At 41.9% G+C, this 25,769-nt stretch overlaps 1 protein-coding gene and 1 pseudogene across 31 annotated transcripts in view; one reads left to right on the top strand and one right to left on the bottom strand.

Moving 5' to 3' along the window:
* Positions 1-25,769, bottom strand: part of NRXN1 (neurexin 1) — a 1,129,265-nt gene that overhangs the window by 475,818 nt on the left and 627,678 nt on the right. The window lies entirely within an intron of this gene.
* LOC125442361 lies at positions 16,228-17,472 on the top strand (annotated as a pseudogene).

The following is a 25,769-nucleotide window of genomic DNA, read 5'->3' as shown; positions in this document are numbered from 1 at the left end:
GACACTTCTGGAATCTTTCTTTCTTTCTTTCTTTCTTTCTTTCTTTCTTTCTTTCTTTCTTTCTTTCTTTCTTTCTTTCTTTCTTTCTTTCTTTCTTTCTTTCTTTCTTTCTTTCTTTCTTTCTTTCGATTTATGAGTCACCCTCCCCCGAAGGGCTCAGGGCCATGCACAACAAGCTTTAGACAAGCTGTTAGGTGTCATCACAAAATGTCTGCCAGAAAGAATGGGACAAATCACAAAGCAGCACTCATACAGGCTGGGGAACAGTCACAAGCACTGGAAGGTTCTAAGATGGAGGCAGCTGCTTCAAAATGGGAAGACACTACAAATGCAAAGTTGATGACTCATGGGCTCTTCTGAAGCACCTCCTGCTCTGATAAGTGGAAGACGCCCAGAAACAACAGCACCACGAAACACATCAACCAGTATCATGCTACCCATGAGAGTCATGTGGGGGATAACTGGTCTAAGTGCAACAGCTGAGCAAGGATTGCAATTTTGTGCATTAGCCTCTCTGGTGTAGTCATGCAGAAAAGGGTACCAAGTCTTGATCTCAGATCACAACAGCCCTATATGGGTAGAGGTCATCTTTTAAAAAAATCATTGCAATGTATGGAGAATTTATCCCAATAAGAACATATTAAACATAATTTAGGAAGCAAGTAATATAGGGAAATAAAAATATATGTTTTCACATTTTCTTTGTTCCATTTCTTATTCCTAAAGCTTGAACGGAACATTTGTAATTTTATTTATTAAACTTTCTTCAAATGCTTTGAGTCTGGTCTTTGTGAACACATCTCACCTATTCAATCTCGCTGTCAGAAATGAGGTAATGGGGAGGGACAACTGGTCAGTGTCCCATCTCTGGAGCATGATAGCGTGAATAGAGTAGAAAGCTGGATGCGCAACTCTATTTGGCAGGAGATATGGTCAGTGTCATTGGTGCCAGAGAGTACTCAATTTGTTCTGGTATCTCTATGGAGCAAGGAGAAGGGGAGTCATCAGGAGGTTTGGGATGGATGCAGGGTTTTTATGAACTCCCAGGGCTATCCAGAAATATCCCGAAAAGGCTTGTGCATCTGTCTCTTCATAGAGTGTTTACCTGGCATGCACTCCACACCCAGTCCTTTGGGAGGTGTTTCACTCAGATGCATATAAACAAGACCACAAAGCAGAAACATAAGGGTGGAAAAGCTTTCAACCTGATATGGGTGCAACCACTTATGAGGTGATAAACCACAGCACACTAACTATGTATCAAGTGGTGCTTATCAATACTGGTTTCATTGCTAAGAACTTCATTGATATCTCGGGATCATACATCATAAATACTGCCATCAGATGCCAACAGGAATGGAGGAGTAAATTAGCAGATTTTCTAACTTGATCCAAGTCAAATAAACACTTCCAAGTCAAAAAGAAGGAAATCATTCCTCCCTCGATTGGAGTCTAGAAACACCTTAGAGACCAATAAGATTGTTTTCAGTATAAGCATCTGTGAGTCAAAGCTCCCTTCGTCAGATATTTGACAATATCACTTTGTATCTGATGAAAGGAGTTTGACTCTCAAAAACCTAAACCCCAATTATCTTGTTCATCTCAAAAGTGGTACTGGACTCAAATCTGGCTGTTCTACTGCCGCCAGCATGGCTACCCTCTGGAACTAATGTCTCCCTTGGTAATTGTGCGTGCCTAAAAATAGAACTACATATTATGATAAACATGGGGCTGCTTTTGATTTATCATTATTCTCATGACATCACATTGTGACATTCTGTCCCTTCTCTTCAGATAATTTATTATTACTGGTGGGAAAGCTGGATGGCATCAGAGTATTAATAAATTTCAATACGGTGGTGAAAGACAAAGTGAATATATCACTAGGCTGCCATTTTTGATGACAGACTCATATTTCTCAAAACATCCAGTTACGCCCCAACCTATAGAAACTGGGATTCAGACCTCTTTGGAAAATCTAGCTTGAACTGCATCTAGCCAGGCAAGCATTAGCATTGCCAGTTTCTTTCTTCTTTTTATTCCCAGTAATGAATATGAGAGTGGAAGGGTGTCCCACTGACATCTTCTGTACCATTTCCTTCTCTCATCTCTATGCTACTTTTCCATCTAAATAAATCCAGCATTAATCTAAGTCTGCGTGAAAACCCTTTGAAATTCACATAGAATCAATCTTCCTACCTGCTGAGTTTAATTTTAGATTCCAAGTCTATCATTAAAAGTATGGAGAGAAAGGGGGAGGGCAAAGTTTGTTCTTTCATCTGGACATTGCCTAATACACAGTCTCAATAGAAAAAAAATTGCTAGCCCATTTTTCTTATAGTGGAAGCAGGTCTCCCCCTGACATCGACTCCTCAATTATCTGATGACTACATATTATATTCAATGTTCAATTTAGACTTAAAGGTTTCTAGGTTATTTTAGAGAAACCTGCCTTGCTTCTTCACAAAGATCTGACACGGATGGTAACAGTCTTTGCATGATAAAGCAATATGTCAGCAGCAACCTTTCTGGTAGGTTGATATTTGTGATGTCTGCACATGGACAGATGTAAGATGTATAGAGCTCAGAGGTACAGTTATTTTGGATCAAGTTGGACTTTCCTGTGAATTATGAGTTCCCTTGGGGCTGCTGAAACCTGCTCTGAAAGTTGTGGCTGGCCCTCTTGTGAAGATTTGCCTATCTACACGGACTCTAGCCATTTGTATATAGAGTTCTGCCCATTTTGCATGGAGCACTTACCTCAGGGCTCTTAGCTGCGCAGTGGGGTTGTAATGTGGTCTCCTCATGTTTCTCTGTTTACATGTGAGGAGGCATTCACTGCCTGCTGTGCAACTAACTTGCTGAAGCCTCAATGGTTCTTTTAACTTTGCCCATCAACTCCCTCTTAAAGGCACAGATCTCATCACACTTGTTAGATGCAAGATAAAGAGCTTTGTTAAAGCTCTTTAAATTGCAGTTACATCAGTATATCAGTGATTACAGCGACATTGTAGCCCCTTTTCAAAAATTAACCCCCCCAAAAGAAAGAGACAAAGCAATTCCCTGGACCACATTCTGTTGAAGAACAGAACCATGTCTTAGAATTGATATTTCTCCCACACACACACATGATTCCTGCTACTGCTGCCAAGGGGAGAGGGGGAGAGAGGGAGAGAGAGGCTTTTTATTAAATGGTTAGCCCACCATTCATAATTCATCCTACAGATATCTCACCCCCCCCCCCAACCTGTTAACTGCAATGGCTCTGGAAGTGAGAGGGAAATGGTTGAGACTCCATTTGGAGGTTTTCAAATGCAATAATAGGCAGAGATTTTGCAGTGAATCTCTGTTTATATCAACATATCAACATAATAAATAACAAAAATTGAAGTAATAAGAAATCTGAAAAGGGGGAAGAAATGTGCATGGGAGTGTGAGGGGTTGGTGGTGGATGAAGGGAAGATGTCTGAGGCAAAGTTGTGCTTACTGGCAAATCTCCCCCACTCTGGTGGTGAAGAAAATTAAAATCGCACTTAAAGTGGTGTCACTTAGTGCAGGGAGAATGGAAATTGAAAGTGGAGCTTGGGGAAATACACTTGTACAAGAAGTCTTTTTGCAAAGGACATTTGCCTCTGCCACACAGCAAACACCTGGTGCATAATGGGCCACAGTGTTGTTACCTAAATCCTTAAGTTCTAAAACCTTCAGTCTAACAAGACACACACCCAGACTTACAAGTATGGGGATTGTTTCAAACTCTGAATCACAAATGCAGTATATTACAAAAATGTACTGACAACAGAAAATAATGTTATCAAGATTTTGAGCATTTCATTGTAACAAGCAAACTGCCCACCTCATGTGCAATACATATATGGTGAAAGAGAGATGTGTGCCTGCTCCTTTACCATGTGGAGATTGTCACTGTCTTAATCAGGACAAAAACAGACAAGAGGTTTCCAATATGAAGCAGAAATGATGCTCCATTCATTGCTGCTCACTGCTGGCCGATAAGCCTATTTGATTAGAAAACTGCTGATACGATGTCTTGGATAAAACTTCTTACCAGTCTGTTTGCATCTCCAAATGATGCTGAACACCCTTAAATTATCAATAAAGGAGGAACCCTTGACAAACATAATCTGAATGCAGATCACAATGCTGGCCGCAAATGCTACCTTGGGATTTAAACAAACAAACAAACAAAAAAGGATGACCTAGTTTGTTCAAGGCAATCCAAAGTTTCACATCCTTAGGGAAGTCAAACTGCCTCAGATTTTATTAGAAAATAGGCATTGGATGCACATGATCAAGAAAGGAACTCTGGCTTAACAAACAATTTAGACAACAAATGTCCTATATACAATGGAAATCAAAACTTTCATGAAATAATGTGCAGACAGTCTGAACTACCCATTTTCTACTGTGTATGGATGCCAATTCCTTTCATTGTTCCTGAAGGAGGAAGCCAGGTATCTACATCTACTTTTGGAACACCTGATGACTGCAGGTTTTAATTAGTTCGATTAATCAATGAAACCTTTGGACTGATTGTTGGGAGCCAATTTTAATCAGAGAGGAGGACCGATTTTAAATATCTAAAGACAACACACGTTATATTTTGAGGTTATTTTGGGACCTCAAATACTGAAACAGGAAATGAAACAGAAGAGTAGTTTCTTATTGTGTGTGCAGAGGCTGTCCCAGAAATACAGGAGAAAATGGATTGGAAGGAATGCGAGAAATACAGAGAGGAACTGGGAGAGCATTGATGACTGAGGGTCTGGGTGGGAGGTATTTATTTAGAGCAGGCAGGCAGAAGGTTAGAGAGACTTTTAAAAGGCATTTAATATAAGACTGCGAATGAGATTAGATTGTATTTGGGGCAGGGAGTGTGTGCATTAAGATATGCATTAAACTTAAGCATGCCATTCCTGATCTGGAGCATGATACACTCAGAAATGCTATATCCCTTTAGCCGGATTGGGAGTGAAAAACCTGTTACTGCAACCACAGGTACTGATTGACTTTTGTTTTACTTTGCCTCTGCTGGACAATTAAATGTCTCTTTTATTTTCACAACCCAGCCACTGTCACCCCTCAAGAAAAGGTCTGCTAAGCAGAACTTCTAACATAAATTGTGAGGGTTTAATTCAGCAATATTAAAGGTTTTTTTTTACTTTGAAAAAAAAGAAGAATGGACAACTTTCATTAAATCCCTTTACATTTCCTTCAGCATCTTGGAAAGGCTCCTCTACTGAGGTTTTTGGTAATTCACACATTTATTTTATTTTGACTGAGTAATTGATGGATTCATTAATTTAGATCTTTTTAAGTCCTGCGGCTTACAGCAGAAGTTTTAAGCCTTCAGGTCAGCAGTTAGTTTTGCTGTTGGGCCATAGTATGAAAAACTGGCCCCGCAACTCCTGGTCTAGGGGTCTTCAAGCAATTCCTGAGGCCACAAATGTCACTCCTCCCCACATTTCACTCTTTTAACTTTTAAGTTGACAATTTGGGACTGCATGTGGCCCAGAAGCTTTCAGTTACTGACTTCTGTTTGAACAACTGCTTAAATTGTGGAATTGGTAATGTGGAGTTTGTTATGGGGTTTGACAGTCCCCTCCACATTCATTGATCAGGCCTTTTAGTGAGGTCATCCACTTTGAAGTTGGTCATTATCAATACATAGGGAACATTCAGCTAGACATGTTGCCATCTTTGCATTGGGCCCATGCTTGACTACTGTGGAGAAGTGACTGAGAGAAAGTACACTGAAATTGAATCCTGATACCACAGAAAGGATGCTGATTGGTAAGGTGTCAACTCTTGTGGGGAGTGTGGGGCATGCTGGCTTCATTAGATCGGATTGGGCCCATCTAATTAAGAACTTAGGTTGTTGTTAAGCACACTGCTGTTGTTAGAAAAGCAGATGACTAAGTTGATTAGGAATGCATTTTCCAGAGGCACTTAGAGCAAAAACTTTCCATCCTTTTAGAGACTGCCTGACAATGTTGATCCACTCCATAGTAACCTCAGGGCTGGCTATTGTAATGCATTTTTATATAGGACTTTTTTTTTTCAGGACAACTGAGAAAGTGTAACTGGTACAGAATTTGTTTCGTAAGGAATATTTAATTCACTTTTAGAATCTCTCCAACGACTGCCAATTCATTCTCGGGTCCAGTTAATTGTGTTGGTGCTTACCTGTAAAGCCCTTCATGATCTGGAACCCACTTACTTGAAGGAACATGTCTCCCATTGTGGCCCCGGGGAAACTCCACTCAGCACCACCACATCGTTTGGCTGCCTCCTCACCCACAAGATGCAATCACCTGCTTCCTGTTGATGGGCCTTTTTGGTGGCTTTCCCAAACCTTTGGAATGGCCCTTCAGAACAGAGAAGGGCTTCCACTCTGATCACATTTTCTGTGGGCTAAAAAATTCAGTTCTTTAAGCAGGACTTGAGTGTGGGGATCTTTTAATGTTTGATATGATTTAAAAGCTTATATGTTGTTTGGACTTTTCTTTGGCATTAGATTATCAAGAGGGCACATATTTGCTGAAATGTAGATAGTACTTGTTTCAGTGTTTCTATTATTGATATCACAGATTATTTTTATCAGGATGAAGAAGATAATTTTGTTCTTGGGCTTATAAAGGCTCCAAATAAATAAACATAATCTTTGCAATTGAATTCGATGTGATTAAAATTGTTTAAATTGCTTGCACGTGATTCCGATTAACGAAAGGAAAGCTTTACTGAAAACTCATTTTAGGAACAAGAACGTACAAAAAAGAAACCTCTTTCCATTCTTCCTATAGATTCATTTCATGCCCTTAGGCTTCCAGAAGGTCTCAGATGTGGCTGAGTCAACAAACTGAGTTCTTCTGAAAACAACAAGAAGACAATACATACTTTGCAATGTAAGAAGTGACATATTTGATCTCTGGCTCCTCCAGATAGGACATATTTGAAAAGAGCTTTCTCTTCCTTAAAGAACCAGAATGGAATAGCAGTCAGAGTGTGGGAGTGGAGAGACCCAGATGCAAATCACCACTCATTCATGAAACTCACTGGGAGACTTTGAGTCAGTCACTCTTTTCTCAGCGTAATATAATTCACGGAGGTTTGGGGCAATGAAGAGAACTGTCTGAACTGTCCTGAGCTCCCATGGAGGAGAAACAGTAAAAAAATGTGATGAACAGAATCAGTACAACAATAACGGCACCATCTTGTACACGGGTATTTATGCCAAAAGGAAGGCAGTTTCTGCAAATCTTTCCCTTCCTGGTAGCTGTTTCTTTTGCAAGTCTGGCCCTTCAAAAATGAACGGTACATAACAGATGCTTAATGCAGGTTTTTATTTTTTAAAAAGAACGCCAGATGGGCAAGGTGGTGAAAGTGAGTAGGACACGCCATAGCTTAGCTAACAGCTTCCAACAGCAAACATAAGGAGCGGTTCCAAAGGAAAACAACATTTGTGGTTGTCTTACAGCAATGAGCTCAGACTTTACAAAGTGCCATCCTGGAGCTCCACTTTTTCATGTTTGCTCAGGAACAAAATGTGTCTACTTTTATAAGGACAAAGTGTTGTTCAATAGATTATGCTGAGCAGAAATCCTGTCTGTGGATGGAGTAGTGTTGTCTATGGCTCTTGCATGTGGAGATTTTTCCCCAGATGAACAGGAGTGGGGATAGTCCTCATTTAAAGGGACTATCCACATGAGGTTACATTCTGACTATGACTTGTGAGTGTCATACCTTCAAACTGGATAAAAGTAAACTTTTTTATATCTAGTAAAAAGTGCAATGGAGTAGTTGGGGATGGAGCTTTTGCCTGGATGTTCTACCCACAATTACTATGGGGAGAGTGGGAAGCTTAGTTCTACCTTCAAAATGGCAGTAGGTAGCTCATTGCAGCACACCACCTTATTTCCTGAAAGCAAAATGAAAAGAGACACATGGCAATAATAACCCCTTCGACACCTGCTTCACAACCACTCAGAAGAACTTTTCCAATCAACCTCCAAGCAGATAAAACAATGTTTTCACAATGAACACATACACTCAGACACTATCCTGAACTAGGGAAGCTCATACATTTGTTGGTTTGGCTCATATCCTGTTCACCAGAAGCAATCAGCCAAATAATCAATGGGCTATTCAGGTGTTTGCAACTTGTTTGCATCTGATTGCAGGAACAGGCTAATTACAGCCATCAAATACCAGTTGCTAGCTGGTGGGATTAACCAGGAGTTAGATACAGATCTTCTAGTGGAGAAATTTTGCCCTGAACTCAGCAAAGTGGGATTATGAGCCTGTTTTTTTTGCTAATCATGTGAAAACCAGTTTTTTTCTAAAAAATTGCTTTGTCCAGAGTTACTATGGTTCAGCAAACTAAGAGGGAGTGATCAGAAGTCCAGCTGATTACCCTTCTCTTCTGCCCACGCCCACTCCAGGTTATCAAATTGGGCTGTCTATAGTATAAACTGTCTTTGGCTGTCTATGGTCCAAGCTCTCAGTATGGGATTGTGTGGGAAGAAGATCTTGTTCCTACCCCAGACAGTCATCTTAGGCTAAAGAAAAAAACAGAGAAATGATCTCTTTCTCCTTTCCCTTTGGCAATGCAGAGATCAGAAGCACCACTTCTTTCCCATCTAACCTCAACCCTGTAGGTTGAAGGGCAAGGAGGAGAACCAGTCTCTTTCTCCTCTCCCTTTTGCAGTGAGAAGATCAGAAGCCAATCAATTCCAATCTGTCATTTCACATTGTAGGAGAACACCATTGTAGGAGAACACCATCCCTTATCAGCTGTGAGTCAGCGTTTAATACCCCTGAAACCTTCCTGTGTCTCACCATGATGTGTGGGATACAGAATAGAGGTGATTTGCTATTGCTTTTTTCTACACAGTCTGTCTTGGACCCTGATTCAAGTATGGACCCTGATTAGCCTCCAAGATCTGATGATATCAGGTTATACTATGCTGCCCCTCCCCCTCAGTACTGCAGTACCTATACTAACATTGTTTCTGTTACATTATGTGAAAGAAGCAGTCTTTGCAGTCAGAAAAGTTGATAAGACCTGTGAGCAGAATAGAAGTGAGCAGATTTTCCCTGCTGTGTTCCTTTATGTTTTGGGGAGTTTACTTTGTGCTGTACTCTACACAGCCTTTCGTTTGGCTTAATTAAGAACATTTCTAAAATTAACTATAGAACGGGGGCATATATAATCTACTACAGCTTTCAGGCCCTCCTTTATGCTGTCAACGTTCACAGGCATAAAGATATAACACTGTAAAAATGCAATAATTAGATCAAGATTATTTGTGTGTGCGTTTTCTGTTGAAGTGCATGTGGGCTCATACACATTCATAAAATGCTGTAATAAAAGTAATTTGATATGCCAATGAACAATCATATGATGCTTTCCACCCCCACCCAATAACTGTATCATTGTGAACATGCATATTGGCATCAAAGAGGGGAAGAAGATGCAAATGAAATAGAAGAACAAAATCTTGAGGCAAACTGTACATGTATATGAGCAGAGCACTGCACAGTAATTGGAAATACAAACAAACTATTCAGGTGGTTGTGATGGGTTTTCCAGACTGTGTGGCCGTGGTCTAGTGGATCTTGTTCCTAACGTTTCGCCTACATCTGTGGCTGGCATCTTCAGAGGTGTATCACAGAGGGAAGTCTGTTACACACATACCCAGCTATGCTATTTTGATTCAGGGGAGGACTCAGTGGTAGAACATCTGCTTTGCACGAAGGTGGTTCCAGGTTCAATCCTTGATATCTCCAGTTAAAAAGGAGTAGAAGAGGATTTGAAATGAAGGTGGTGACCTGAGACTCTGGAGAGCTCCTGCCAGTCTGAATAAACTCTACTGACCTTGATGGATTCTGATTCAGTATTATGGCAGTTTTGTGTGTTCATGGGATTTCTCTGTTGCTGCCCTGTCTTCTCTGAAGCTGCATGAGAAGGGAGATTTCAGAAAGCATTTGAAAGGAGGAGAGAAAGAGGGAGTCAGCCCTTAAAAGGAATACACTGCAAAAGGTCCAACTTAACCTGTAGAGCAAAAGTAGCCTCTTCACATAACTAATTTGCTGCAAGGAGATGAGCTCTGAACAGAGAACTTGGGTTTGCAGAAGCAATGCCATCTATATATCACAGTCATATATCACAAGTCACATATCACATCAAAGAGAAACATCACATCAAAGGTTGCTGGGAAAACCATGGGGGAAATGGAGAACATACAGAAGCAAAAAGCCTTTTTGAAAGTAATTCAACTTAACAACAGTCAGTTCTTAGACTTACGATATTTCCAGTCTGGTAGGCAGAGTGTTTATTTCTTGTTTAAAATGTATATTCAGTGGGAAATTGATAGATGTTAAAAAACCAGGGTTGCCAGCAGGTCTGGTAAAAAAAATGTCATTTTCTGTAATTGGGATTTCATGTATGAAATACGGAAGGTTCTCATGGCCATCATCAGGTAAATAGTATCCCATGACATTATTTCTCCAGAGAGTTAGGCCCCTTCCGCACATGCAAAATAATGCGTTTTCAAACCACTTTCACAACTGTTTGCAAGTGGATGTTGCCATTCCGCACAGCTTCAAAGAGCATTGAAAGCAGTTTGAAAGTGCATTATTCTGCATGTGCGGAATGAGCCTTAGAATCCCTAGTTAAATGACCCTCATCCTTTCAGAAGTGATCTTGAGAGTGTTTCTGAAGATGGTTGCAGTAGCAATTAGGTCAGCCCTAGACAACCTACATCCCACTAAACCTACCAGGGTCTCCATGGAGGTAGGTAAGGGGGGGGGGGATCCTCGGGTTTGAACCCCCCATTCATGTCCAAAGCTCTGCCCCTCCGTTTGTGGGTTTTTAAAACATTTTAGTGCTTTTTCGGTTGTTGGCCTGCAGGGGGTGCATTGTTTGGGCTAGCAGCACCAAACTTTCAGGGATTGTTTGGGGGACTCTCCTGATGACACTACCCAGGATTGGTGAGGTTTGGTTCAGGGGGTCCAAAGTTATGAACCCTCAAAGGGGGTGTCCCCATCCTCCATTGTTTTCAATGGGAGCTAATAGAAGATGGGGGCTACACCTTTGAGGGTCCATGACTTTGGACACCCTGAACCAAACTTCACCAAACCTGGGATGTACTATCAGAAGAGTCTCTTATTGATACCACCCATGTTTTGTGAAGTTTGGTCCAGGGGGTCCAAAGCTATGGACTCCCAAAGGGGGTGCTCCCATCCCCCATTGTTTTCAATGGGAGCTAATAGAAGATGAAGGCTACATCTTTGAGGGTCCATAACTTTAGACCCCCTGAACCAAACGTCACCAAACTTGGGTGGTATCATTAGGAGAGACTCTTAAAGATACCCTGAAAGTTTGGTGCATCTAGCTTAACAATTGCACCCCTGACAGCAGGCACCCCCCAAATTTCCCCAGATTCTCCTTTTAAATCTACCCTCTTCGGCATGGATTTAAAGGGAGAATCTGAGGTCCTCAGTTTAGAAGAAGAAGAACAGTTTGGATTTATATCCTCCCTTTCTCTCCTGTAGGAGACTCAAAGGGGCTTACAATCTCCTTTCCCTTGCTCCCTCACAAAAACATCCTGTGAGGTGGGTGGGGCTGAGAGAGCTCCGAAAAGCTGTGACTAGCCCAAGGTCACCCAGCTGGTGTGTGTGGGAGTGCACAGGCTAATTTGTATTCTCCAGATAAGCCTCCACAACTCAAGCTGCAGAGCAGGGAATCAAACCAGATTAGAATGCACCTGCTCTTAACCACTACACTACATTGAAAGTGATGCTGTTTCAGGGTGGGGGTTAATCCACCCCAAAACAGCATCACTTTCAATGTTGTTTAACTAGGGACCCCAGATTCTCCCTTTAAGGTGGATTTAAAAGGAGAATTTGGGCTCTCTAGTTTAAACACCATTGAAAGTGATGCTGTTTGGGGGTGGATTCCAGCATCACAGGGGCTGTCCGTGGGGGGGGGGGGGGCGCAAAACTCAGATTTTGCACTGGGCTCCATTTTCCCTCTATGCCTCTGCCCAGAGGGGAGGGGCAGGGGAGGCAGGGCAGGGGAGTCTGCCATCCCTGACCTCAGAGAGCTGCTTTTATAAGCACTAGGCCAGGGGCGGGGCTTGGGAAGGCATGGCCATGCCCTAGGGGCGGGTGGGGGTGTGGCCCCCCCAACCCCCCCATAATAAATCTATACCTACGTCCCTGAGGGTCTCCCAGTTCTATGGTGGCTTGTCTGATGCTTGGAACTCTCATCCCCCTTTCCAGATTGGCAAACATAGGGAGTTTATTGAATTCCTGATTGGTGAGCAGCAAGTTGGATTCAGGTATTTGTAAGCGGTTTAAAAAGTGGGGGAGGAATTATGTCAAGAATGCTGTCATGAAATTGGTTAAAAGTGCTTCAGATTTCATGTCCCTTCCAAACATCGTACAGGAAACAATGGTGTAAAGAGAATTGTTAGAATCAGTTAAAAGGCACAAACACAAAAATACCAATTCGTATTGCACCAATAGTGAACAATGCTAAAAATGAAGCAATAGGAACAGTTTTGCTAGTTAATTCCATGCATAGCTACTCAAAAATAAGTCCCTCTGTGATTCACAGTCATTTAATCCCAGTGAAGTATCCACTGGATCACAGCCTTGTGCAACCATTGGTCCCTGAAGAAAAGTACAGAGAACTGGAATTTAGAACTTCCTCTAAAGGAAACACCTCAAGCAACTCACAAAGTTAGTCCAGTGTAATTACTCTGGGGTCAAATCCCCAGTAAGCCCAAGTATGTAAGAACAATCCAAGTCAATTAAGTGCAAGTATCTGCACTGAGAGAAGAGCTAGAAGTTTAAGGGACCTATCATGGTATGTCAATGAGAGTCTTCAAGATTAACTGCTCACGAGTCATAAATCTACAACAAGGCCTGAGAGCCAATTGCTTTAGGCATATCAAAGCTAATCCAGTTCTCCTAAAGATATTACATTATTGACTGATTTATGCCAAAGACGCTCAACTATTTTTTTCCTCCTGACATTTTACAGCATCAACAAAGGCTTTCAAATAAGTCCTTTCAAGTATTGTCTTTCTCAAAACTTCACAGTCAAGTTTTGATGAGGGGAAGAACAGTGATTAATTGCTGTTTGCAGGCCAGCATGCAAAAATAGCAGGGTTTTTTTTAAAAAAAATTTTTTTTTGCGTAAATGCAATTCATACCTTCTCTCTCAAGGCTTCCCAAGTTAAGTCACTGTTTTAATATTATTCCATTCAAGATTAGGTTGGGGGAGGCAAGCCCTTCCCATTGAATATGCAGGTGCTGAATGTGCTTGAAGAACACCATAAATCACACTTGTCAGAAGTTTCAACAGAATCAGTCTATATGGTTACCTTGTCTATTATTTAGAAAGCACAGGCACTGAGCGATATATTCTACTGCGCTCTGTGCATCTGATTTGCATACAGTTGTGCCTCCCCATCCCCTCCCGTTTTCTTTAATCTAAGCTTCTTTGGTTTTAAAAAAAGAACATAATTACAGATTTTCATTTTAACTTTGAAACCCAGTGACTTTTATTTTGATTGCCTCATAATTACAGGGCTCATGTCGATTTAGCGTCCATTTGGATTCCTCCACAGTGATGTCTCTGTATGTTGGATTGGCAAGTAATGAACCGTGTGAATTTAGAGGTGATGAACTATTGCTTTCCAGACACATAACTCACCGTGAAATTGCATAGCCTTTAGTTAAGGTTTTTTGCTTACTCTTAAATACTTCTTGGCAAATCTACCCAAGATTCTGTAATGAAACGGCAGCATTATGCTGAAGTATCTCATGCTAGCTTAATGAAAGAGCTTAGGAGGGGGAAAAACCAACAAAAAACAACAAGCCCAGCTCATCCGTCTCCCTGCCAGAATTGTTCTTTGGCATTTTACAGTTACGGTGCATTGTGATGATGATGCACTCATATATAATCTTACATACCTGGTCAAGGATCCCCATATCAGTAAATTATCCATGACCTACATTTCCCACAAGGGAATGTTGCAGACAAGATGTTTGACTGGAACTGACTGATAATAGGATGCATTGCATTTTCTATGGCAGACTTAAAGCCCACATTTAAAATGTATGAGACAATGTATTATTTAGAGAAATCTGGCTTGGGAAAACTTGTAGAAAGATTTACATATGTGGTAGGTCTGAGATGCTACTTTAACTGCCAATATGTATCCTGATCCTATGAAGGTGTTGACTGCTACAGGTTACTGAGTTAACAGCCATAGTGGGTAGGCTGTCAGACTTGGAGCGGGGGTGGGGGCTGGCTTGAAATATTTGCTCAGGCAAGATGGTCAAGGTGATCTTAGGTTTTTCACAGTTAGTAGCATTGTTGTGAGGACAGACATTGGAATGGCTTTTCCTCAAAAATACATTTCTCGTTGCAATACCAGTGAACAGCCCAGAGATGGTACTGGGAGGGAAGACGGTATGCTTTCACAAGGATCTCTTCTCAAGATCCATGAGGAAATAACTGGGTGCAGTAGCAGAAGAGGCAATGTGAAATATATGGAAGAAGAGAAGAAGACTTCTACCTAAATGACCTTTTTCTTGATATTGCTTACATGACCCAATCAATATGAAAGCCTGTGGGACTTGTGGCAAACTCTATATATTCCCTAATTCACCCACCTGCAGGTCCTGCAGGAACAATGTGGCCCCTGCATCTTGTCAACAAATGAGAATCCTGATTAATAGGCCTCATGAATCATTGTCTCTTGCATGGATCAGCCAATGAGAGAAAGCGGGTGGCACTGGTTTCAAGTATCAACCCATTTCTAGCAGGCTTTCTCTACAGCAACAGCCAGCATCCCTCCCTTCCCCCACATAATATAGCACCAGAGGATTAGCTGGACACATCAAAGTAGAGAAGTTGGACTCTGACCTTCACCTGAACAGGAGAGCCTGTTCTGCCCTGCAATAGTATTGTATTTTTTAATTGACTTGGTCATAATTATTAGACCAAAGTAGGGATCTGTTGTTTATGATGGAAGGGTAGGGAATTAATGCTACTAGTGGATAAATAAATTAGTGCTACAACAAGGAGGAACATCATTGAAAGCATGGGCACACTGGAATAGGGACGGGGTGCTTACTCATAATAGTGATGAGATGCTTACTCATACCAACCTATCTTAGGAATTCAGTTCAAAAAGAAATAGAGAGGGGACTTGTATTTATACTAGCAGAATTGTTAAGCTCCAAGGCCTACTAGCCTGATCCTGCTAGCCTTTTCACAGCACAGTTTGAAGTGGTCAAGAAACAGAAATAGTGGCACAGTACATTCCATGGTGCTGAGACTTGAGCCAGTATAGGGGTGTTTGAACATAACAGTGGAAGTCATTGAGAAGGAAACCATTAAGCAGGAACTTAAAAAGTTGTGCCCTTAATACCTCTGTCACATGTCTTAATTGTGGGCAACAGCAAGAATCATTTTCCCTTCTCCTTTAGACCAGACTTCTGAGCATTAATAATTAAGCAGTTTACATTCTTTCACCTACATTATTTGTAATCTTGTGTGTGCTTCTCTAATCTATCTATATAAAGGGGACTGGCAACAGAAATACACTTCACATCATTTAAATGACTTTGGGTTTCCATCTCCATCTGTTAACACTGAGATGTTAAAGAAGGCACTGGGAGCCAAAGTGATAGTTTTGAAAGTGATGAAAATGGTGACAATTCTTGAGAAGAAGCCATCTTACTATATCACTGAGTACCTTTGCAAAGTCACAATCCAGCTTTGCAAACGGGATGCGTGTGTGTGTCTGCTGCCCCGCCCCCCCCCCCCCGCAAAGGTGGGAAATGGGGAGAACATTAGTTATCTTCATAGGCACCTTGCTTACACCTTGTAAAGCCCAAATCCAGCTTTGCAAACAACAGTTTTCTAGAACCCTTTGTATTTTTTCACTCAATGGGCTTTATTTCTAGTTTGTCATATAATAGTAAAAGAGTGCAAGAAAGGTTGAAAACACAACTAATAGAAGCATATCCTCCAAATTTGTATACTCTCCTCCAAATTAGGGCTCTGAGAGTATTCAATCAGTTTCCAGAAATTCCCTCTGGCTACTTCTTTGTCTGATCTCACAGGTTGTGTATGGAGAGAAAATGAAGACAAGAAGGGAGCCTATGCACTGTGGCAACTGGTGAATGAGCAGACTGATCTATCTGGGAGCACCTGTGCTAGTGGAGCAGGTGGTGCTGGAGACCACCTTCTCCCACCTGGGTATCTTGTCCTATGATGAGGTCAAGGACAATGTGGAAAAAGAACACAAAGTGAACAAGAGCACCAGGCCAGCTGGCTTTCACTCCTAGAATGGCTGGCCCACTTGGCTGCTTCCAAGAAAGCATATTAGATCATGTTCTTCTTGAGCCAGAAATGAGATGGACACTTGTTTTTCAGTCAAAAAAAACTCCATACACTCCATACACACTTCTCCGCACAATGAACTGAAGAAGTTGGTAGCAACAGGCCAGAATACACTGGGATGAATAGCCCCTCATCCAGGACAACAGCTCTATCACATCTTTGAACAGCTCCCCCCCACCCCAACCCCCAGGCTTGGATGTAAACTGCATCTTGGAAACCATATTAAAGAAATATAGTTCATGGTTTCGTCATCCAATCCTTGCTCCTCCTGAAAGCAATTTACTATTAGAAGCTGATGTGCTTACCAGTCTTTTGAAGGCTCAGGCACAGTTGTCAGAGTGGAAATTTCTCCCATCCTTGGTCAACTTGCACAATGCTCATACAAAGCGACAAACACGGGGACAGATCTTTGAGAATCAGTGAGAAGAAACATCTATTTGGTGGTCAACCTCAGAAGGCTGTGCAGCCTCCACATTGGCTAATGAAGTTCAAAAAGTCTTCTTGCCAAATTTAGTTTTTACTTTAATGGAGCACTTAGTTGACTAACAACTCAATGTGAATTGAAAATTTTAACTGCAAAAGCCAATCCTGACTATCTAGGGGGAAATTTCCAGTTTCACCAGGAAATATGATACTGTTAATGCTTCTTTAATGTTTGACATTTTGACAGGGAGCTTTCAGGTTTATCATCTTCCCCACTCCTATCAGGAAGCCCCAAACAGTGTACATCGGTATCTAGCAGTGCTCTCTCTGCCCTGTGATGCACTGGCCCAATGTCATTTTCATTATGACTGACAAAGTCTCTGATCTCAACCGTTTGATAAAACTGGTCCACTTCTATGATGACAAAGTTCAAAGCACATACTTCCTGACCTGTCCTGGACTTCACATTACCATTGTAGTTATTTTTGAATCGAAGAAGTCAGAGAGAGTCTCACTTCACGTCTTTTTTCAATGAAATTTTACATTCCCTTAAAAACTTTAAAGCTTTTGAAAGTCTGAAACCAATGGATGAATGGCAATAAACCAGACTGCAAGGAAAGGTGCTTTTTTCTGTTTTTTGTGTATGTGTATTTTCTTTTAAAAAAATGTTTAATATGAATATTTAATACTAGTGGGGCCCGGCCATGCGTTGCTGTGGCAATTGTCCTTCTCATCACAGTCCGCAACCCACACAGATGTCCATTGTAACGAACTTGCCCCACCCTGAAGGGCTGGTGTACAGCAGGCCAAAGGGAGAAGGCCTTAGCAACAGCCAGAAAAAGAAAAAAAGGCTCCACAAGGAGAGAACCGACCTGATTGGCTGAAAAAGGTCCAGTAACGTTTGGCAAGAGCTAGGGGGAGCCAGTGGGCTTAGGGCACTGAGAGGAGAGTTGAGTGCTGATCGGAGTCTGTCAGAGAGAGCAGAGCAGAGTCTGGCAGAGAGGAGTCTGTCAGCTCTGGAAGAAAAGGATTCTGTCTCAGCAGAGTTGGCTGACAGAAGTCCAGTCCCTGTCCAAGCGGTGTATGCTTGACAGAGAGAGGAGGCCCTGACTGGGTGCAGATTGACGTGCCCTTCAGGAGCTTGGCGGTTTTAAAACTGCCCAGACCTATCTAGTCTGCCTTGCCCCTGTGAGAATCACCAGTCTGGGAGGAGCCAGTCCAGAGGCAGTGAAGCCATATTAGGACTAGTGGGAGAGAGGGAGGCCAAGTGTGCCAGAATCTCCTGGGCTTGGACTGTGTGCTTGGGTGTGATCAGTGGGTATTGGAGCAGTGAGGAATAGTGTCTGCGTGCGTAAGGGAATTTATTAGTTCAAAGCTAAATCTTCCCTTAAGAGACACCTGCGTGTGTCGGTGTGCATATGAATCTGAAGTAACATCTTAAGACAAACTTATTCTGAAACCAACAAGCGTTAAACCTCTCCAGTTTACCTGAGAAGCCTTTGTGAAAGCCAGCAAATAAAAGTTCCAAGTTTTGTTCTATAAAAACCTCTCCAGTCTTATTATTTGTCTGTCAGTGTCTGTGTGTTCCCCGCAAAGGGTGGTGTCTGGGGGAAATCAGTATTGAGTGGGCTATATAGAGGGAAAAATATTATTGGTGGCAGCGCAGAAAGTAGAACTTATATATAAGTGGCTTTCGTTACATCCATGCAGGTCAAATGATCCCCAGCATAGCCTTTTGGGAGCAGCAGTGGCGTAGTGGCTAAGAGCAGGTGCACTCTGATCTGGAGGAACCGGGTTTGGTTCCCAGCTCTGCAGCTTGAGTTGTGGAGGCTTATCTGGGGAATTCAGATTAGCCTGTGCACTCCCACACACACCAGCTGTGTGACCTTGGACTAGTCACAGCTTTCCGGAGCTCTCTCAGCCCCACCCACCTCACAGGGTGTGAGGGGTGAAGGGCAAGGAGGTTGTAAGCCCCTTTGAGTCTCCTACAGGAGAGAAAGGGGGGATATAAATCCAAACTCCTACTCCTACTCCTACTCCTACTACTTCTTCTTCTTATTTTGGGGTGGTCAAATCCCTTTTTTACTTTTCAATTCACATTATTATATGGTGCTGTCTTGGTTTTTAATAAAAGGTAACCCTTTCCATTCCACAACGGAACTGTCCAGAGTGTGAATCCCGCAGTCCATGAGGCTGGTTGACACACACAGTCCTGGCTTGGGTAAGACAGAACTGGGGCAAGGAGGCTATCCCAATCAGGCAGCAGAGGCAGGGTGATGAGGCGCTCAGATCAAGGCCAGCTCCCTGAGTTTTTAAAGGACCACATGCAAAAGAAGCGGAGCCAGTAGTGTTGGTTCGTCCCCACACCGCGGATTTTCTTAGAAGAAAAAGGCAAACTCCAGCTTGCTTTTAGTAAAAGAATGCTGTGGCGAATACAGGTGAGGAAGTGGGTAAGTGGTGGTTGGATGTGAGGGAGGGCAGAGTGAGGTGTGTGAGGATGAAGTGAATGTGTATGAGAGTATGTGTGTTGTGTGGTAGTATTGGGTGAGGCACAGAGAGTGAAAGTTACCTGCATTTGTGTGTAGGGGGGAACCCCACCTGACGTCTCACACGGCAAAGTGTGTATGTGTTTCACTTCCACTTGTATTACCTACCAGTATTACCTATTTGCTGTTTTCACTGCTCATCTCTGCCCATGTGCATGAACATTCTAAGCCCTCATACCAAGCCCTCAGGCCACAGACATGCCGCACAAACATTTTAAGGGTGACAGTTAAACACAGCCAGCTTCATGGCCTGGTGCACCAGGAAAAAGATGTTTTACCTGGCTCAGGTATGGACTTTTGGCAATTTGAAGGTCCAATTACCTGCCCGCAGCAGGGAGGGACATCCTGTGAAAATTTGGGGGCGATCCGTCCAGCTGTTTAGGCGTTAGGACAAGACCAACAAACGAATGGTTAGCTTTTTATATATATAGATAGATAGATAGATTAAGCATTTTTGGAATGAACAGCCCAAATGACAAACAAAAGGTCAATGAAAAATGCAAACTATGTAAATGCAGTGTGTTAAAATAATTAGAATGGCCTGGCTGCACAAAAGAAAACCACTGGACAGATTTCTGTTGGACATACTCCCAAACCCAAAATGTTGAAATCATCCAAGTTGAAATAAGTGACAGCAGGTTGCTCAAGCCTCTCTCTCTCTCTCTCTCTCTCTCTCTCTCTCTCTCTCTCTCTCTCTCTGTCCATCTTTCCCTTTCTTTCTCTCTCTCTCCCTCTGTGTGTGTGTGTGTGTGTGTGTGTGTGTGTGTGTGTGTGTGTGTGTGTGTGTGTGTGTGTGTGTGTGTGATCTGTGGTCACCAAAATGGGAACGAAGAACTCCAAGTTGATTTTTCAATGCTTGCATTCTGTAACATATATCACAATACTGAATTTACAGCTGGTGTCCTGGTTTAATGTATTTGATCTTGCCAGCCAGTTATTCTGTCAAAGGAATATGATTCTGTTCTAGAAAGGCAAAGGATTTCCATCAATCTTTCCTCAGCCCTTCTCAAGCAATGATCTCAAGCCATTCAAAGACAGCTTAGAAATAAAAGAGCTGTACTTGGTCTTGGTCTTTAAAACTAACAGTGCAATCCAATACTACACAGAGTCCACTGAAGTCAGTAGGCTTAGAAGAATGCAACTGTGCTTAGGATCACACTGTACCTGGCTCAAGGATGTCGCAGCTGGTCATCCGTGGCCTAAGACCCTTCTCACACATAAAAAACTTTTTTCCAAATAGAATTCTCAATTGTGTGCTCCAATTGTAAATATTGCATTTCATGTAACACTCACAGGATTCTTTTGTGTAACCTCCAGCTCTGTACTTGGAGCTTGGCATGCCCAGTGGAATTACTGTTCTCATCAGGGTTGTGAGAGTCCTTATTTGCTTCAAGTGAAGAAAGCCCTAATTAATAGAATCCCTTGCCACTGAATCATTATTTTTGTTAACACACACGCACCTTAAGGGCATTCAGGTTTCCTTGTGCAGCCTCCTTCTCTCAGAAGTCTAGGGGAAATGTTCTTTGGAGAGACTCATGATAAAACTGCGATAGAACACCATTAGACCTGGGCAGGCAAATCCCTTTCTTTGACAGTGTTATTTTCCTTCTGAAAAAAAGCAGCAGTTTAAAGTGATCTGAAAAGTAGATATCATATTATGCTGAAAAAAAATTCAGCATGAGTCAGGCTGCTTGGGACATGTTGCCAGCACCACTACCTCCCAGCTCCTAGGCGACATGGAGCTAGGGGAGGCAGTAGGAATTTTTCAGGTTTGAGTATAATAAACCCAGACATTTTCAAATATTATGAGAAAGTGGATATTGGGATTTGGCTGTTTGGGTTGAAAATAGTCCGGGACTATCAAATCCAAAAGCAAAAAAATATGCATTTAAAAAGTGGTGCTCATCCCTAGTACAGTCTTCTGCAAAGTCATGCCAGTCCCATTGATTTCAAAGGGCTTAGACTTAAGAAACTCCACATAGGATGGAGCAGTTAATTCTTTTTTTTTTTAAGTAATCAATGTCCTTACTTTATTTAGACCCTGTCACAATTAAGTTGTGTTGACTAATTTTATTATTACCCACCCTTCATGCCAGTTATCTGGGAGAAAGGTGGACATAATGAGAGTCAGTGAAGGAGAAAAAAGCAGCCTGTGAGACTACTTTTCACTTTTTAAAAATGGTCAGGGCATAGATGCATGCAACAGCAAGTAGTATGTAACTGGGCTGGAGGACCGAATCAAACTAATTCAGACTTCTAATTCTATTTGCTTCCTTTTCACCCAAGCCTTCACTCCTTTTGTCATAACACACTGCCAATGGGCCAGATGCTTTAAAAATGGTGAAAACTCTGGTCCTGTGCATGTATGTTGCCAGGTCCCTCCTGGCAACTGGTGAAAGCTTTAAGGAGGTGGGTTCAGGGGCAGTGATTTGCATGCCCAGCATGATGATGTCACCTTCAGGTTGACACAGAAGCACCAGCATCTCACACAGGATGCTCTAGTACTCTCTTCAAAAACTCTTATTTTTTTTTGGGGGGGGGGGGGAGGTGTTAGAGAGTCTCCGGGTGCAATGCCAGCATTTCTGCAATGACCGAAAATTGATGTTATCATCACACTGGGTATTCAGAACACTGACCCGCTTGGGCTGGCCTGTTTCTACTTGCTGATCGGCGGAGGGCAGCAGGCAACTGCATGAATTGGTGGGTGATTGTATCTAATGACCAGACAGCTGGGAATCCTATGTGCATTGCTTCATCAGTATACATGATAAATTTCAGGATACCAGTATGGATGAAAGAGGGCTTCAAAGAACTGATACACAAAATTGAGCAACCTGTTTTATTGCAAGGACTCACTCTTATGTAAGATTATGCTTGGGAATCCTTCTGTTGCATGAAGAAAATCCAAACAGCCACAGATTGTATTCTTGTGAAAATTCCATTCATGTCAATGAAGCAACTGTATATGGGCTCTGAGATGCTCAGGAGAAAACAGTCACATGAATATTTTAAATGAGTAAGCAAACATTGAACTCTGCTGTTCTTCTCTAACATTCACTGCAAAAGAAAGATTTGAAAGAAAGGGTAAATTAAAAACCTCCTCCGACCCCCCCCCCCACCGCAAACACCTTTGCTTGTGATTCTCCAACTGCAAAGTTTAAATATTATTACACTCTGATGCAACAGTTGACAAAGTACAGTGTTGGGAACTGCTGTATCTTTGTGGTGATAATTAGTTAAAGACACTTCTTTAAAATATAACACTGAACCTGTGAAACATACAATGGCGTTATTGGAACATCCGGGAAACCAAGTTACATGTCGCAGAGCTACAGCCTATTTACAGTTTCTACTCGACGGACATAGTGCCTGCAAGTGAATTCTGCTTCTGGTCCAAAAAAATGAGCAAAAGGGTGCCCAATTTTTTAAACATGTTAAGTGGCTGAATGCAGGTAACAGAAATCTGTGGTGCATTTCCAAAGAATGCTCAAGCCAGAATAGCCCCACTGGCCTAAAGTGGGCTGTTACTTGGAGATTTTCCCCTTTGTTTCCTGGCTAAGATGCCCAACTCCACCTACTCCATGGTTTCTGCTCGTCTTTAACAGGTAATTGAGATCTGTGGTGTATTTCAAACAGAGGGTTTCACCAAAGGTGCAACCTCTTGGCTCTGTGGCTCTTGGCCTGGAGCATGCAGCTGGGCTCAGACAGTATACACAATGAGTGAAAGAAGGTCCCTCACCACTAGAGAGAAAGAGAGAGAGAGAGAGACCAGTTACTTCAGTGGAAACCAGAACCCATACTGACACAGAGCTATACCTGCTGAATGTCTCTTACCTCAACACATCAAGATTATACCTGGAACTGTTGAATGGTTTCTGTTTGGAGTGAGGCATTGGGGAGGTTCAGTAGTAGTAGCTGGGTGTCATTGTTATCTGAAACAGGATGTCTGAGGAATGCACTATTTCCGTGGCCAGTGTGGAGGCTTGGGTAATTGTCACTGAAGTATCTTTCTGGACAAAATGACTGAGAGAATGGTAGTGAACCAATCCCAAATCTTCTTGGATAACTCATATGCCCTGGACCTTTTCCAGTCTGGCTTCAGGTCAGGGTAAGAAAGCAAGAAGGATGAGACCCCTTGGTTTACCACATCAGGCAGAAATGGCAAGAGTGACCTTCTGCCCTTGTCCCATTCAAGTGATGTGTTCCCTCTATACAGGTCTTGACTTACAACTCTTTGTTGTATGAATCTGACTTGCAGAATGCCTATGGGGTTGAGCTCCTTGTATGGGACCCTTGCATCTCCCCTTCTTCATTCTACTGCTAGGGTTGGCAGCAAGCATTCAGGCAAGCAGTACCCCTATTCTCAATTACAGATAGAGGTATTCTACATATTCATTGACTGCAATTTTATGCATGCATTGTCTACATTCAAACAGGGAGGGGGAAAACAGCTTGGAAGCTGTAAATTACAGGTGTGAGACACAATTTACAAACAAACTGTGTGCAATAATATTTACTTTAGTGAATTATGGTGCAGGAAGAAATAGAAAACAAATTTCGTTCTAACAGCTGCTGAATGAAATTGCTCTTCCAGGCTAGAAATGGGGTTATTTTGTAAAAGACAATGGTTTTCAGATTATGACTGTCCCATTAGAAACCCAGAACTGTATCCACATGTTCTATCAAGATAAATTCAGGTTTATAAGTTAAGAGCCTTTAAAATCTCATCATAGCTGGATAAATGCCTTTCTGGTTGAGGAAACATTGTTTTTAGATTTGTTTTTAATATGTTGTTTTAATGCTTGTTTTATTACATTGGTTATCTGGGATAACATGAGAAGGGCTTCTGAGGGTATTCTATTTTGAGAGCCACCATCAACCCTACATCTCTGGTACACATACTTGTGTAATACATGTGCTTCCAAACATACATTTGTTTAATTCACACATTATATATTTGGAGCTTACATATACATATTGTATATTATATATACACACACACACACACACATATTGTATATTGTATATTATATTGTATATATATTCAGTTTTCCAGAACTTCTGGCGCTGGATCATATTTTCTATGAAGGAAGTCTAAAGAGTTTGGGACTTTTCAGTACATAAAAAGGACAACTAGGAGGGGACAGATAAAGATCTATAAAATTATGGATCGGGTGGAGAAAGTGGATAAAGAATTTTTTTCTCCCTTTCCCACAATACTGAATTTGGAGGCACCCAATGAAACTGGGTAATAGATTCATGACAGACATAAAGGAAATACTTTATTCAAAGAATGATTAAATCATGATGGCCATAAACATACATGGCTATACAAAGAGATTGGCAAATTGAAGGCGGATAGGTCCATCAATGGCTTTGTTTTGTGCACATACCTCCCACCCCCGCCAAACGTGGTGCAATGGGAAGAAAAATTAATTTAACCAGTTATACTGAATAGCTGTTCCATGGTTGGTGCGATCCTCTTCTACTGAACTAGCCCTGGTGACCCAATGGAAGTTCCATATTCACAGACAGTCTCTTATGAAGTTGCCTTATAATGAATCAGGCCACTGTTCACTCAAGGTCATATTGTCTACTCAGACTGGTAGTGACTCTCCAGGGTTTCAGATGGAAGTCTTTCATACTCCAACTACCTGATTCTTTCATCTGGAGTTATTGAATTTGGGATCTTCTACATGGAGTCATGCTGCTGGTTGGCTACTGTATGAAACAGGATGCTGGATTAGATTAGTCAACTGAGCTGATCCAGCAGGTTCATATGCTTTTACTTCATGACAACTGAGACTTGCTAATGCATTTAGGAGATTTCAAAGCCGTTTCCACACCAACTTGCTTTTTTTTCCCTAGGCATATTTTCACCTTTTCCTTTTCCAAGAAGTTACTGTGCTTTTTTACCCTTTCCTTTTCCAAGAAATTACTGCGTTCCAAGAAATTACTGTTTTAAAGTTTGCTGCCCACACACACAAAGAGCAGTACAACAATTCCTCAGAAATAGGAGTCCCAGTTTACAGTGCAGGTCGAGGAAGACACTCTAAAAGTAGGCACATTTTGTATTACACTGCTTCCATTTTGTCCCTGTTGCTTCCACCTTGGTGCTTGAGACCTACTCCCTCCACATTTTGAATGGAAAAGCAAGTAATAAATCTTTCGCCAGCACAGAGTGAAAGGAAGAGACTGAAAAGGGGACACAAGGGACACCTGACTCCACTCTGTTAGCTGAAAGTGAGTAGGTAGTCACTGGGAGATCATGAGCAAATGGAATCAACCAGAAATGCTATTCAGCTCATTAGCAAAGGATGCCAAAATCTTATCAGAAGACTTTTAGTCTTCAC

This window comes from Sphaerodactylus townsendi, linkage group LG01 (genome assembly GCF_021028975.2).
Source record: "Sphaerodactylus townsendi isolate TG3544 linkage group LG01, MPM_Stown_v2.3, whole genome shotgun sequence".
Classification (NCBI taxonomy): Eukaryota; Metazoa; Chordata; class Lepidosauria; order Squamata; family Sphaerodactylidae; genus Sphaerodactylus; species Sphaerodactylus townsendi.
This window is presented reverse-complemented; position numbering and strand designations above follow the sequence as displayed.